The sequence below is a fragment of the Macaca nemestrina genome, chromosome 11 (assembly GCF_043159975.1).
Source record: "Macaca nemestrina isolate mMacNem1 chromosome 11, mMacNem.hap1, whole genome shotgun sequence".
NCBI lineage: Eukaryota > Metazoa > Chordata > Mammalia > Primates > Cercopithecidae > Macaca > Macaca nemestrina.
The window spans coordinates 81433543-81448824 of NC_092135.1; the positions used below are offsets into that span (position 1 = coordinate 81433543).

General features: G+C 35.4%; 1 long non-coding RNA gene across 1 annotated transcript in view; it reads left to right on the forward strand.

Moving 5' to 3' along the window:
- The window catches only part of LOC112424354 (uncharacterized), a 264332-nt gene that overhangs the window by 221957 nt on the left and 27093 nt on the right, over positions 1-15282 (forward strand). The gene's annotated exons all lie outside the window — the stretch shown is intronic.

Genomic DNA, 15282 nt, shown 5'->3' on the forward strand with positions numbered 1-15282 from the left:
GAAAATCAGTTTACTTAATGGTTTTGCCCTTAACCTTAAATGGAACAAGATGGAACTAAAAATTTTAAATCTATATGGTTATTAAGGAATGATTAGATATTGTCTCACAGGGCATTTTGGCACTATGCTTGTAAAATAATACATTTTTTTTGTTTTTCAATGGTCAATTCTCAGTCTTCATTGTACTTGACCTCTCAGCACATATGATGCAGTTGCTCACAACCTCTTCCTTGATATCTTTTCTTCACATGGTTTCTAGGACATCAAAAGCCCGTGGTTTTAATCCTAATTCACTGGCTTGTTTTTCTCAGTCTTGTTAACTGAAGCTCTCTTTTCTGCCTATCCTCTGATTGTTGGAGTGTCTCAGCACATTCACTCCCTTGGCAATTGCATCCAGTCTCATACCTTATATACTGAGTACATGCAAACAGATCCCAAATTTATATCCCTTGTTCAGAGCTCTAGCCTGACCTACAGATGTCAGTATCTGCTGTTGACCTGACTTCTCTATTTGAATGTCTAACAGATATCTCATGTCAGACCTGTCTGAAACCCTCCCTTTCCAAACCTGTTTCATTCTCAGTATTCTCTATCTCATTTAATGGCACTTCCATCATTCCAGTTAGTAAACCAGAAATAGTGGTTTAATCCTTTACTCCTTTCTTTTACTTAAATCCCACATACAATCCATTATGAAATGCTGTTGGCTGTAGTTTCAAAATACATATGTTTCATTCACATTCTACCGCTTTCATTCTACCACTCTGACTCAAAACATCATCAACTTTCATCTCGATAACCATAATGGCATTCTAATTTAACTTGCCTGTCTCCTCCTACCATTGTCCCCCACATCCTGCCCCCTTCAATGGTCTAAACCCAGCAGAGCAGCCAGAGGGATCTTGTTAAAAAGTCAGTCAGATCTTCCTGCTCCTTGCTCAAGACTCCCTTTCTACTCAGAGAAAGTCAAGGTAAATCAGTGGCTTGAAGATCCTGCATGATCTCACCTCTGTTACTTCTCTGATTTTCTCTCTAGCTACTCTTTTCCTTGCTTCTACCTTTACTGGCCTCAGCTTTTTCCCAATACACAGGAATGTTCCCGCCCTTTCCTCTGCCTACAATATTCTTCCCCTATGTATCCTCCTTGCTAATTATCTCAACCCCTTAATGTCATTTCCCAAATGACATTCTTCCAATGAGGCCTGTTTCCTGAGCACCCTATTTAAAATGGCACCGTGCCTAACTGCCCAACTCTCCAGATACCCCTTATCTTCCTCTATTTTTTTTTTTTTTTTTTTTTAGTTTTTTTTAATTGTCTTTCTCTGTTGTATTGTAAACTTCATGTTTGCAGGGACCTGTACTTATTTTGCTCATTGATGTATCCGAAGATGCTAGAAGGTTCTGGCACAATGTAAGCCCTAATAAATATTTGGGTAATGAGTGAATGAGTAGTGGAGAAGCAGTGACCTGACAGCTTCTTCACTGCTTGGTATAAGGGGCTAGTTCAGTATTGGAGAGACTGTCTCACCACAGTCTCATTACTGTTGTTCCTTTTAAAGAGAAAGGCTATTGGGCTAGTTAGGATTTTAGTGTATAGAAGGGGCCTCATGCAACTCTTCTTATTCTTCTCCCTTCTGATAGCCTTTGTTTTGATCTACTTTTCTTTCAATTTCCTGGCCAAGAAAGAGGAGGTTATTGAGGAAATGGTAACTTTATGCTTTGATTGTACATTTGAATTGCTGCTCAAAACTAGGAGTTTATATATCACAACATCATTTTCTTTCCAAATACACCTATACTATGACGAGACTTAAATAATTTCTGGGGGGAAAACAGTGTAAGTACTAACTATCAGCACAGCTACCATGCAGTAATAGATACTCCTATCTGATCTGTGGATCTTGGGGATGTTTTCTGACTCCTTCACATAGCGCCTGTTCTAATTTCTGGGCCTCTGTGTTTACTGTAATAAGATAAGGCTGATTGTTATTGCAAGCAAGCCAAGCTGGGAAAGGTCTGGAGTAGCAGTGTAACTCTCACTAGTACTGCAGTGGGTAGTGTTTTCAGTAATTTTTAGTAATTATGATACTGAGTAATATTAATAAAGGAAGCATGTTGTATTCTGTCCCAATTTCTGAATATCACAGCACTAAGTAGAAGTAGACTTTTCTTGCCATTTCTTCTATCATTTAACATCTGTTTCTTATGGTGACAGAGTTAACAAATAAACATCTGTCATCCTATTATATAAGGAAAGCTTTTCTCTTTCTTTAAATAAATTTTTATTTGATGGTGCTTAGAATGTGGTAGATGATCTCCAAAGATGGCTGTCCAACAATTTCCCATTTCCTGTATGTGCATTGCACTCCTCCCATCAAGAGGAAAAAATCCACCCCCTGTACATCCCTCTCCCTTTAACCTGGGCTGACTTTGTGACTTGCTTCAAATAATAGAAGACAACAGACAAAAAAGTAACCCTCAGCCAGTTCTGGGCCTGGTTTTAGGAGGAGTGGCAGCTTTTGATTTTGCTCCCTAAGAATCCATTTGCCATGATGAGGGAAGTCCAGGTTGTCCTGAGGGTGAGAAGAAACTGTGGAGAGGCCTTAGAAGGTAAGTCCCTACATATAGAGAGAGGCCACATGGAGAAAAACTGAGGGGGCCAGCTGACAATCAGTGCCAAGATTCCGGCCATATGATGAGATCTTGACTCTTCCATTCCAGCTCAGATACCAAATAAATGCAGCTCCATGAGTGACCCAAAGTCACATTGAATAGAAGAACCAATTCGAGCTATAGATTTGTGAAAAATAATAAATCACTGTGGTTTTAAGCCACTGATTTTTGGGGTAGTTTGCTATATTGCAATAAATAACTTATGCAATGGACTTTTGAGTACCAAAGGATTTTGTTTTAACCTTTAATTTCAGATCTTGCTTTAAGTTATTTGATTTTTCCACAAGCTTAAGAAAGTGCTTTATTCCATTTGGGAAAGACTCATACAGAGTTACTATAAGATAGTGACCGCTGGTGGGTTGGAAAATGGCAAAGCTTCTCGGGGTGTCAGGGAGGTGAGGCTATAGTTTCTCTCTTGTCATAGGACTGCATGACCCCACGTCCACAAGATGACCTGGGAGAGAGATGTTTGGGGCTGGAATAAAGACCAGAATGTTCTTTATAAAGACCAGAAATGTGATTTTTTTTTTTTTCCTTAGGATAAGTACAGGTATAACTGACTGCTGTCTTGACACATTAAAAAGGCAATGACTTGGTAAGATGAAATCTAGAGATAGTTAGCAACACCTTATTCACTGTGTGTTAATGATAGATGTGTAGAGGGCAGGTGTTCACTTGGTAGGTTTGGATATAAATTATAAAGGCTTTTTTTTTTTTTCCCAAAAAAGAAATAGTGATATATTTGAAATTGCTGGATGTGTATTTCTGAGCTGTTTGCAAGAATTTTTACCTTTTTATAGATTCATTTCAACTCTGTATTTGAAACCAGATGGCTTCTTCTTGAACTGCAAGACTGAATATATTAACCTTTAATGTAAATGCACTTACTCATTGAGCAGTTGGTTACTCCTACATCTTTCTGCATGACCTTGATGATAAAGAACCACTTTTTGATTCTTATTTTTTAATGCTTACTAGGAATTTTTATTGAAAGTTACCAAACCATCTGATTTGGATGTTTTAAAATGTAAAAGTCAGAAGATACTATGGATGAAAGGGTTGCCACCACTCTATAATCTTGAGTTGTAAAGAAGCAATTTGAGTTATTTTCTATGTGGGTTGGCAAGTAAGCTTTTTGTGGGCTAGAATTGGTAAAACAAAGATATGTTCAAGCTGTGAAATGCATTCAAGAGTAAAAAGCAATAAACGACAAGAGGCCTGTTTTGTCAGTTATGTTTTTGACTTTTGTACAGGTTCTGATTATGGGATAAATGCCTTTTAAAAATTTTGGAATGATGGGTCTCCCATAATGGAGATAGGTTGGTTTGGCTGCAAAAGAGAACAGATGGAAAGCTTTATCTTCAGCTAGTGCTGTCAGTTTCTCCTTATCACTTAAAAATCATATGTTCTTAATAGTTTTTGAAGTTCGGTTTTTTTCCCCCTGGTTTTACAGTCTTTTTAAACTTTAACATAACTAGTATTTTCTGGTGTTGGCCTGTTCTAAAAACTATACTTGGATGTACATCTGTAAAACATCAGGAATTGTTAAAAATTCCTTTTTGAGTTGTGTTAAGCTACTTAGGCCTATTTAAAAATGACCTTGATAGAGTTCAATAAAGCTGTGGCTAAATTCCACCAATGTCAAAAGTTTTATTCATTGTTATTCTTTATGCTCAAGTAAAAAAAAAGTGAGGCAAAATTATTCACTCCTATTAGGTTATTACTAAGGGGAAAATAAATAAATAAGTATGCTGAGATTGAAGTGCTTTTCAGGGAAGTGGGATGAAATACCTTGGCATTGATTGTTAAATATAAAAGTGGAAGGTAAATGCGGAATTAGGCGAAGGGGAAAGCATCTTTACAATTTGACTTTTTTATGTTAAGAAAATGAGCTATAAGTCTAGCCATTGCAAATCCAGTGGGTTCTTTCTTTCTTATTACCACATTCAAATCTTGTTTATATAAAGAACTCAAGGGCATTTACTTCAACTAAAACTTTTCCTTTTAATGTGCATTAAAAATTACATTCTTTCTAAAATGGTGTTGCAATTTTAACCTCAGCGATTTTGCATAGCATAGTTTTCACATTATAGGGACAGAGTTGAAGAGATTTTCTGACAACTTAATTGATTTGTTTTTAGTGTTCTTTGGCTTATGTGTTTGGGCTAAAAATAACTGTTTGAGGTGATCTCATTTTAACTATGTAAGGTTTCAAGTACATTGCATATGTGGGTCTTCATCTTCATTTCTATTTCAGAGTGTTCCTGTTTGGTGATTGCAGAATTTGATTCTGATATTATTTGTTATTATTTTATTGCTTGTCAGAAAGCAGATTTAGTAGTTTAAGGGAAAACCATCAATAAAAATTGCTTGCTTTCATGATTTGATTTCATCTATCAGCAAGAAATATTGATGTTTGTAGGCAGAAACTGCTTAGATTTTTCTTCCTGACCAAATGAGTATGAGGTGGCATTCATTACTCTAATGGATAAATGGCCTAGTGCCTATTGATATTATTCATGTTTGTTCACTCACTATGAGTAAACTTTATTTCTTTCAATAGGATATGAGATAGCAGTTAACTTGGCATTGCACTGTCTGAAGCACATAAAACTCATTCTGTCATTTTGTTTTAAAAATGTTAAAATATTAAGTAATTTTTAGTAAAAACTGCTTTAATTTTCTCTTTATGATTTAATTGAAACAATTCAAAATGCACTCTGTTCACTAAACCTTCGCATTCTTTAAGCAGGTCTTTAGAAGTATTAGAACATTTAGCATTTAATGTATACATTTTAGATGACTTTGAAATCTTTCAAATTACCATTTGCTAGATTATGGATAGGCATAATATTATCCCTATGTGGTTTTGGATATATTGATGCATTCTAATAAGATATAAAATTAAGATACAAAAATCAATGTAATATGTATTTTGGTTAGACAATTTGATGAAAGAGAAACTTATGTACAATGGCAGCATAAAAGATAAAATAGGAATAATCTTAAGAAGTGTGAAAAACTATATGAAAAAACCTTTGAACACTTCATTATGTGAAATGATAATCTTTGTTCTTGGATAAGACAACTCCACATGATAGAGATGTCAATTCTCTCCATGTTAGAGAGAATCCGTGATCCTGATAACAAAGGCAACCTTCTTTTTTTCTTTCTTTCTGGAGTTAGACAAGTTGCTAATAAAATTGACGTGGACAGATTATGAAAAAGAAACTCAGAACAGCAATAAAAGGAATAGTCTAATGGAACAGAATGGAAGTTCCAGGAATAGACCCAAATGCATGTTGAAATTTAGTATCTAATAAAGATGATATCTGAGTTCTCTGTTGAAGAGATGAACTTTAAAAATAAATGGTGTTGAGAAAACTGGCCATTTCAAAAAAGATAAAATTGTATCTATGCTTTATATAAAACAGTAGAATAAACCACAAATGGATCATAGACTTAAGTGAAAAAAATGAAAACATTTAAGTACCAAAAGAGAACATCACCGAGTTCCTCTACAACTTTGGTGTAGGAAAGCCTTTCTATTTATGACTCAAAATTCACAAGTACTAAAATGAAAGATTAATAAACTTGGCTATATAAAACATTTGCATGGGAAAAAATTATCAGCAAAGTCAAAAGACGAATTACCAACGAGGGGAAAATATTTACAACTTCTATAACAGACAGTAGGCCAATTTACTTAACGTATGAAGCGACTAATGAAAAGTGAGGGGAAATAAGGCCAAAACTTGATAGAAATAAATGAGCAAAAGACATAAACAGTTCACAGAGAAAGATATTTAATGACATTTAAATATGTGAGAAGATTGAAAGTACATTTTTACCTTTCAAATTGGGGAAGACGTAAAATGTTGACAGTATACTTTGTTGATGAGTCTGTGGGGAAACAGAAATTTACACATACTATTGTTGTGAGGGCAAAATGTTATAATCCTTATGAAAGGGAATTTGACATCTAATAATATTAAAGGTGCACTTACATAAAGACCATTTTTAGGGACTTTTGAGGTACTTGTATACAAATATAAAATAACAGATATAGAGGGCTATTGATTATGTCACTGTAAAATATGGGAAATAAATGCTCAACTATAAAAAACTGGTTACACAGCATGCAATGGAACACTATGCAGTCTATAGAAACTGAGAGCAGTTAATTTATGTGATTTATTCTTAAGTGGAAAAAATAGGTACAAAGTGTATATGTAGTTGTGGCAGGCAGCTTCTGATATATATTTTAGTGGTCCCCACTTCCTGGTGTTTAAAGCCTTTGTAATATTCTCTTCTTGAGTGTAGCTGGACTTTGTGATTTGCTTCTCATAACAAATTACTGCAAAAGTGATGGGGTGTTATTTCCATGGCTACATTATAAAGAGTGTGACTTCTGTCTTGCTGATATTCTTTCTCCCTGGGTCATCTCCTGTGCTTGCTTTGATGGAAAGACCTACCAGGAAAGCCTCTTGCAAACAGCCAGCAACAAAGTGAGGTTCTCAGTCCAGTGGCTTGTGAGAAACTGTATCATACTAGCAACCATGGAGTGAAATTGTAAGTTGATGCTACTTCAGTTGAATGTTGAGATGACTGCAGCCTGGGCTGACACCTTGATTGCAGCCTGTTAGGTACCCTGGGCTGACACTGTAACTAACAGTCTCATGAAGACTCTGAGGCAGAGGACCCACCTAGATGAACTGTACCTGAATTCCTGACCTACAAAAACTGTGAGATATTAAATATGTATCATCTCAAGTTGCTAAGTTTTGCAGTAAGAGGTTATGCAGCAATAGATAGATAACTAATACAACAGTATTTATCTTTTGTATAAGAAAAATGAAAAAAACTTTTTTTTAATAAGAAAGATACATGGGAAGGATAAATTAGCAGCAAAAAGTCAAGATGTATTTGAAAAATTATTGTGAAGTGGATTGAAACTGCATGACCTGGTTGTCCTTAATGTCCAAGTATACAAATGCATTTTTAGCATAGTCATCGCCTTATTTTAGCATAGGCATAGCCTCATAAACTCATAGTATGAGTTTTCATACAAATTTGCCGGAAATTAGTAATTCCAACTCATAATAATTCTTGAAATATGTATATTTTGATACTTTCTGGTGAGATTTTGGCCATCAGCTCTATGAAGCATTTGTTCTTGCAGATATTCTGAACCACAGAAGGCTGATTTGTTCTGCCTCATAATGACTTGACTTTGGTCATTGAAAAATGCTTGAGTTAAAGGAAGTCCATAGTCCCTATTTATATTCAGTTTTTACTAAAACACATTTATGGCAGAAATTTAATAAGGATTTAACAAGTCTTTGAGAAAATGTTTTGTTTTAAAGAATGATGAAACTACTACACAGAGGGATTATTTTCTTTCACTGAAGCTCCCAATAAAAAAATATGTACAATTTACAAATTAGGCTTCAATATTCCTTTCATAAGATCTAACAACTTGCTGTGCCATTCTAGTTGTTTGGGAAAGGGTTGGCCACACATAAAACTAAAAGATAATCGATCAATGAGCTTTTTGTGGAGTAGGCAAAAGAACCTTTCATTTTAAAGTCTCCGAGTGAACTTGTAGTATGTTACATGAAGGAGAATAGCTTCAGTGTAAAGTGACAACCTTTTGAAAATTCTTCACATACAATATCGCTGCCTTTTTTTTTTTTTCAAAGAGCCATTGCAAGTTTAGTTCAGTTAATTACTGCATGAAAAAAATTTCAAAGCTGTTATATCAAAAATATACCTGTACACAAATTTTTATCTCAGCACAATTCACAATTGCAAAGATATGGAACCAAACTAAGTGCCCATTAACTGATAGAAAAGAAAATGTTGTGTGTGTGTGTATATATTATGGTATGTATATAATGGAATACCACTCAGCCATGAAAAAAGCAACTTGGGTGGAGCTGGAGGCCATTATTCTAAATGAAATAACTCAGGAATGGAAAACCAAATACTACATGTTTTTCACTTAGAAGTGAGAGCGAAGCTATGGGTATGCAAAGGAATACAGAGTGGTATAATAGACACTGGAGACTTAGAGGGGATAAGGGTGGCAGGGGAATAAAAAACTACGTATTGGGTACAATGAGCACTACTCAGGTGATGGGTGCACTAAAATCTCAGACTTTACCACTATATAATTCATTCATGTAACCAAAAACCACTGGTACCCCTAAAGCTATTGAAATAAAAAAAGCAATAAGTAAATGTCAAGAAATGTTAAAAAAAAAAAATAGAAAAGATTCTCTGGTTTTATCCTTGGATTATTCAGTCGTATGCATATTTCTATGCATATGGAGACATCCAGTAGAGCTATCTTGAAGCTTAAGTTTCTGTCAAACATAATCTAATGTGTCTGGGGCCTCAGGCAACCATAAGAGAAATGATATACATATCTATGCATTATTGGCTATTTTACAGTGATACAGTGAGCTGTCTGAAAAAGAAGGATGGTGCCTCTGACATGGCTTGGGAAAAGTTACCATTTTTCTTGGCTCATTTAACTCTCATCCACAAAGACTTGTTAAAGGCAGTGTATGGGCAGGCTAGGAATGAATTAAAGCAGTAACCCTAACTTTCTCAAATGCCTGAGGGAAACGCACCATAGAAGTGATCCAAAATTCCATTAACTTAAGTCTAGCTGTAAGGAAGGACCATTTCAGGGCACAATGAATTGTGGGTATGATACACTGGATAAAATAGCTTGTTTGGTTCAGTTTTAGCCAAATGGAGTTTTATCTCATTCACTTTTCCTTTGGTTAGGTAAGACATTTTTTTGATGGCATTTTCCTAGGAAGCTTATGATGAAAAAAGAGAATAGTAATATGCCTCTGAAAACCCTGGGCCTGACTCCTCCTCTAGCATGAACATGACCATATTACTAACCCTAATTGGGTGATTCGCCACTTGGATTCAATGGAAACATAACACTCTTTCTTATAGGGGGCAGATAATCATGTTTTGAAATTTGATGTGAATTAAAGTAAGATCTGGGACATACTACTGTCCTATTAGAGAGTTGTTACTAATGCAGGTTGTTGACTTCGTGACTTTTTGTTTTTTGCAATCTGCCTTAATATCTCAAGCTATAAATGTACTGGGGTAAAACAGTTGGAAGTATGTGGAGAAAGAACATTCTCCAAACACGAAGAAATGAAGAGAAATTGCCCAGGATACAATGGACTGTAATTGTTGTGTGGCTGGAAGCCCAGGTCCATGGTCAGCTTTGGCTGTTTGGAAGGAGAGAAGGAAATGAGAAGATCATCAAGAAAGAAGGGATGAGGCATGTCTGAAATTTTGATGAGTTAGACAAGTAAATTAAATCTTTGGCGGTTCAGGCAGGCAGCACAGATGCAAAATTGTAGTCCTTGAAAAAAAGGAAATAGAACATAAGGCTTTTGCTACACGTGTGATTAAATCTCATGGGTCCATGGAGAGGAAAATTGAGATGCCGGAGAAACAAATGATGCTGTAAAAACTGAAGTGCACTGACTGAGGCGGAGGGTGAAGATTCCTGAGGGAGATAAAGTTGTTTTAATGATTTCTACTTGGAGCTAACTATGAAGATAAGCTGGAACTTCCCCCTACTGAGGAATATAACTACTGACCTAGTCTTATAACCACATGTAGCCAATATTCTAGTAATTTAGTAGTATGTATGAATGTATGCAAATATATATTTATATATACATATTAAAAATAACTATTAGCCAAATAACATTCAGTGCTTGAGAAATGAGAATTGCAACAGACAATAGAATCGGATGCAAATATTACTAATTATCTTTTGATCTTTTAAAGGCCGAGAAAATATTTAGTCCTTGATCTGGTTTGACTGTGTCCCCACCCAAATCTCATCTTGTAGTTCCCATAATCCCCTTATGTCATGGGAAGGACCTGGTGGGAAGTAATTGAATCATGGAGGCAGTTCCCCTCTGCTGTTCTTATGATAGTGAGTTCTCATGATATCTCATGGTTTTATAAGAGAATTTCCCCCTTTGCTTGGCACTTCTCTCTCCTGCCACCATGTGAAGAAAGGTGTGTTTGCTTCCCCTCCATCATTATTGTAAGTTTCTTCCTCAGCCATGTGGAACTGTGAGTCAATTAAAATCTTTGCTTTATAAATTACCCAGTCTTGGGTGCATGAGAATGGACTAATATAGTTCTTGTACATATAGTTTATTGAATATTTAAAGAATGAGATAAGAAAATTTGTATCACTTTTGTATTTCCTGATATGGATTGAATCTGTGGCCCTGCTGAAATCTCATGTCAAATTATAATTCCCAATTTTGGAGGTGGGGCCTGGTAGGAGGTAACTGGATCATGGGGGCATTTTCTCACGAATGGTTTAGCACCATCTCTGTTGGTACAGTCCTTGCCATAGTGAGTTCTCATGATATCTGGTTGTTTAAAAGTGTGTGGCTCTGCCCCCGCCTCTTGCTCCAGCTTCTGCCATGTAAGATGCTTGTTTCCACTTTGCCTTCTGCCATGAGTAAAAGCTCCCTGAGGCTTTCCTACAAGCAGATGCTGTCATGCTACCTGTACACCCTGCAGAACCATGAACCAAGTAAGCCTCCTGTCTTATAAATTACCCAATCTCAGGTATTTCTCTATGGCAACGCAAGAACCAACTAATACATTTCCCAAACCCATTATTATTTCCCTTGTGTGTATGCGCAGGAAATCATACAGAATAAATTGGTTCGGAGTCTCGTTGATAAAAATCCCTTTGTATGACAGCCAGTTGCTGATTGATATTTTTTTCAGTCAATTTCTTATTTCCCTAACTGCCCTGCTCACTGCCCAACACTTACCTCCCGCTTTGCAAGCTTCTTCTTCGCTTCTGGTATGCTCCTTGAGTGGTCCATGGTGCTGGTGGGTTACAATCTATGTAAAAGTGGTTATGAATGAAATATCAAGCTTTCTTCCATGTTTATGTTGAAGGGACCTCAGTCAGTTGAAGGAACCTCCAAGCAAAACATAATTTGCAGGGAATGTGGAAGACAGGGCACATAGTATGCAGGAAATATGAAAAACAGTTTCATGAGAATCTGTTGAAAAATACTAGGTACTTAAAGTTGACTTGGAGTAATTACTGAGTAAGTCTGTGAAAGTCTGCAAATAGTAACAGTAATTTTTTTCAAGGAAATAAACATCTCCACTCTTGTTAAGTCACAAAAAAAGAACATGGAGCACTTCAGAGGAGAAATCCAAAGCCAGCCAAAAGAGGAACAGTTATCTTAACCACACTTATTTAAGAGTTTCAATTTCCTGTGTAGGAGAATTTGAAACTGGTATCAGAACTCCCCCATATATTATGCACAATGTATTTATACATCCTAAATTGACAACTAAACAATGCATAATATAGAAGGCTGCTACTGTACTCATCACCTCATGTGAGCTCAGTCATTTACAATTTCTATTTTTTTAAAAAATAAATATTTGAGTCAAAGGGCCCTTTTGAGTCTCCTAATGACTAATATTCAAAGTTATACACTGTCTGACTTTCATGAAGTGAAGATTCTGATGTCCAGAGTAAATAAAATAAGCAAGCAACATCGTTTACCAAAAACGTGAAACAAAAAGTGTGTGAGTTATGTGACTATTAGGAGTATTCATAGAACAGGGTTCATTTCCAGTAGAATTTTTTTCTTTTTGACATCCTTGTTATACTAGATGAGATTCTCTCACATACTCTAATTCTACTTCTTTCTTTCTCTTGTATCCTGTCTCTGAATTCCGTCTTGTGGAGGAATTAACACATTAAATGAGTTCAAAAGTCACTATAAACACAGCATATGTTGTTGGGTTTTTGCTAAAACGCACAATTGAACTGATATTTCTTGACAGGTTACTAATCTTGTTTTAACACATAGGTTAAGTTAGTTTTCAAAAATGGCTTTGAGAGTCACTGTTTTCTTTGAGTGTGTGTTTTTTAAAAATAAGTCACTAATAGACAATCTTAAAATGTGAGAACATTCTTTTTTGGGGGCTACTAAGCATATGGAGTGTTTACACTTTCAGAAAGTTATGAATTAATGGAAAGTAAGGTTCTGTTATGCACTGGTGCTGCAGCTTTGCAACATAATGTATCTTAGGCTGATTACAATTCAGCTTTTCATCAGGAATCTACATAGTCAAAGCTTTTGGATTTAGAATAATTTGGCTGAAATGATGTGAAAATAATGTCACTGTTTCAGTTATTCCATCTTCTCTCTGTTCAGATAATGATGGTAATGGTGTGCTAAAGTGGGGTTGTCCATCTCTGATTACAGCTAATTAATTCTGCATATGTTCATTCAATACATAAGAATCTCAGAAGCTTTCCGTGGGCTTATATTATTAACAGGATCAACCACTTTACCTCACAAATATTAATATTTAGGGTCCTGGCTCGTTTCTTTCTTGTTGGAACTCTTTGGCAATGCACCAAGTATAAGACAGACAACATGAGACCTTCGTCGACTTATTTATAAATTTCAAAGAACAGAGATGTATTTTAATTCAATCAACATAGTGGCCTCTAGCCTATACCATTGATTTTAATTGGAGTTATTATCTATTTAAACAATAAGAATACCAATGAACACTGGTCATCAGTCAGGGAATGTTATGTACATCTTTGCGTCGCTATCTAAAACTCTTTCCATTGGCCTTTGCTGATATTCATAAGCCATTAAGAGAGCTTCAAAGAGCTAGACTTTCAATCTTCAGTAGAACGGAACACCTTGGGAGGAGTTCATACATCTGATTCCTTTCTGAATATTTCAGCTGAGCAGCACCCTTTTGGAAGTGAAGAGGGTGGAAACATGAAAGAAAAATAAAATAGCATGAAATGCAGAAAAAGAGCTCTGTAAAACGATCTGAGGAATAAGAAAGCACCTTCTAGTTGAAAGTTTGTCTGCCTAGTCTTGATGCTGAAAAATAATATTATGAGAAAAACAGACTGTCAACTTAGCTCAATATTATTTCGTCCAGAATTAGTTACTCGACTGATCCACTATTCACAACTTAACTGGAATTTTGTTTGCAAAATTTAAAAAGTAATCCATCTATATCTATATGAAATCTATAACTGTGTCTATATATCTTTATGACATTCCTTCAAAAATTAAAAGAGATTTTTTCTCAGTTGGCATACACGTATAAGCATGTAAGTGTATAGATAGGTATCAACTAAATAAAATATGCTTCAATGCATAATTATATATTTATAGATATAAGCTTTAGTGAAATGTAATTATTGAGATTAAAAAGCAACTTGCTAGATTCTCCTAGAATGTAAACTCCCTTTGAGGACTCAGGTACTTAGAGAAAAAAATATAGCCTCCCCTAGTCTACTGATTTGCTATCTAGTAGAATTGAGGTAATATTTTATTGTTCCTTTTTTACATAGATTCATTCATCTTAAATCACTTTATGCTTATTTGATGTATGAATATACAAGTAGTGTGAAAATTACTGGGTTATTATTTAGCTTTTATTCATTCTCATCTTTTATATTTAGAAGTTTTTTTTTTTAAGCAAGAATTTTATGTACTAGTTTAAAACTCCTGGCAAAACCGGTCTTTCCAGTGAGTCACATCAAAGAGCATAGTGTAGGAAGTTAAAAGACTTCATTTAGCATAACATAGCAGCACAGTGGAGGAAAGCAGACATCTGGGAATAGAAAGCCTCAAGTTCATGTCCTGGTTCCCTTTCCTAGTATCTCCATGAGTTAGAGGGAGTCACTTAAAAATCCCTAAGCTTCAGTTTTCTCACGGAAATCAGAAACAAAATACCTTTGATTTCTTCTGTAAATATTTAATGTGTAAAATATTTCACATTAAATATTTTATGTGAAAACACTGAAACCAGAAAGTGTCATACAAATATCAAACATTACTGTAAGTTCATGAGTTAAAGCATTCTTTGAAATAATTATTTCAAGGCATTATATTTTGTACAAAATATGAGATAAGCTGATATTTTCTGAATTGCTATGAGTTTTTGCCTCTTTAGGATGACCTTAGATAGAAGGCGTCTTGGTCCATTTTGCATTGCTATAAACGAATATCTGAGGCTGGGTGATTTATAAAGACATTTTGACTCATAAACATTTTGGCTTTATAGAGAAAATTGGCTCATGGTTCTGCACGTAGTACACACATGGGGAGGGTGCCATGCTCTTTTAGACAACCAGCTCTCAAGGGTAATATTAGACCAAGAACTCACTCACTGATGCAAGGAGGGCACCAAGTTGTTCATGAGGGATCTGCCCTCATCACCCGAACACCTCCCACCAAGCGCCACCTTCAACAGTGGAGATCAAATTTCAACATGAGATTTGGAGGGGACAAATATCCAAACTGTAGCAGAAGAATAGAGAAGTTTTTTTTTTTTTTTTTTGTTAATGTCTACAAAGTGTTATTGCCATAATCTTTTTATGGTTTAATATCATCAATGAACTATTATAAGTAGGACATAGCATGAGAGTTATCTTGTTAAATGGAATGCTGAATTACTCAGAGGTAAAATTAAGAAGGACTTTAGAGTATTACTGAAGTCAGGGCACTCAAAAAGTTCGAT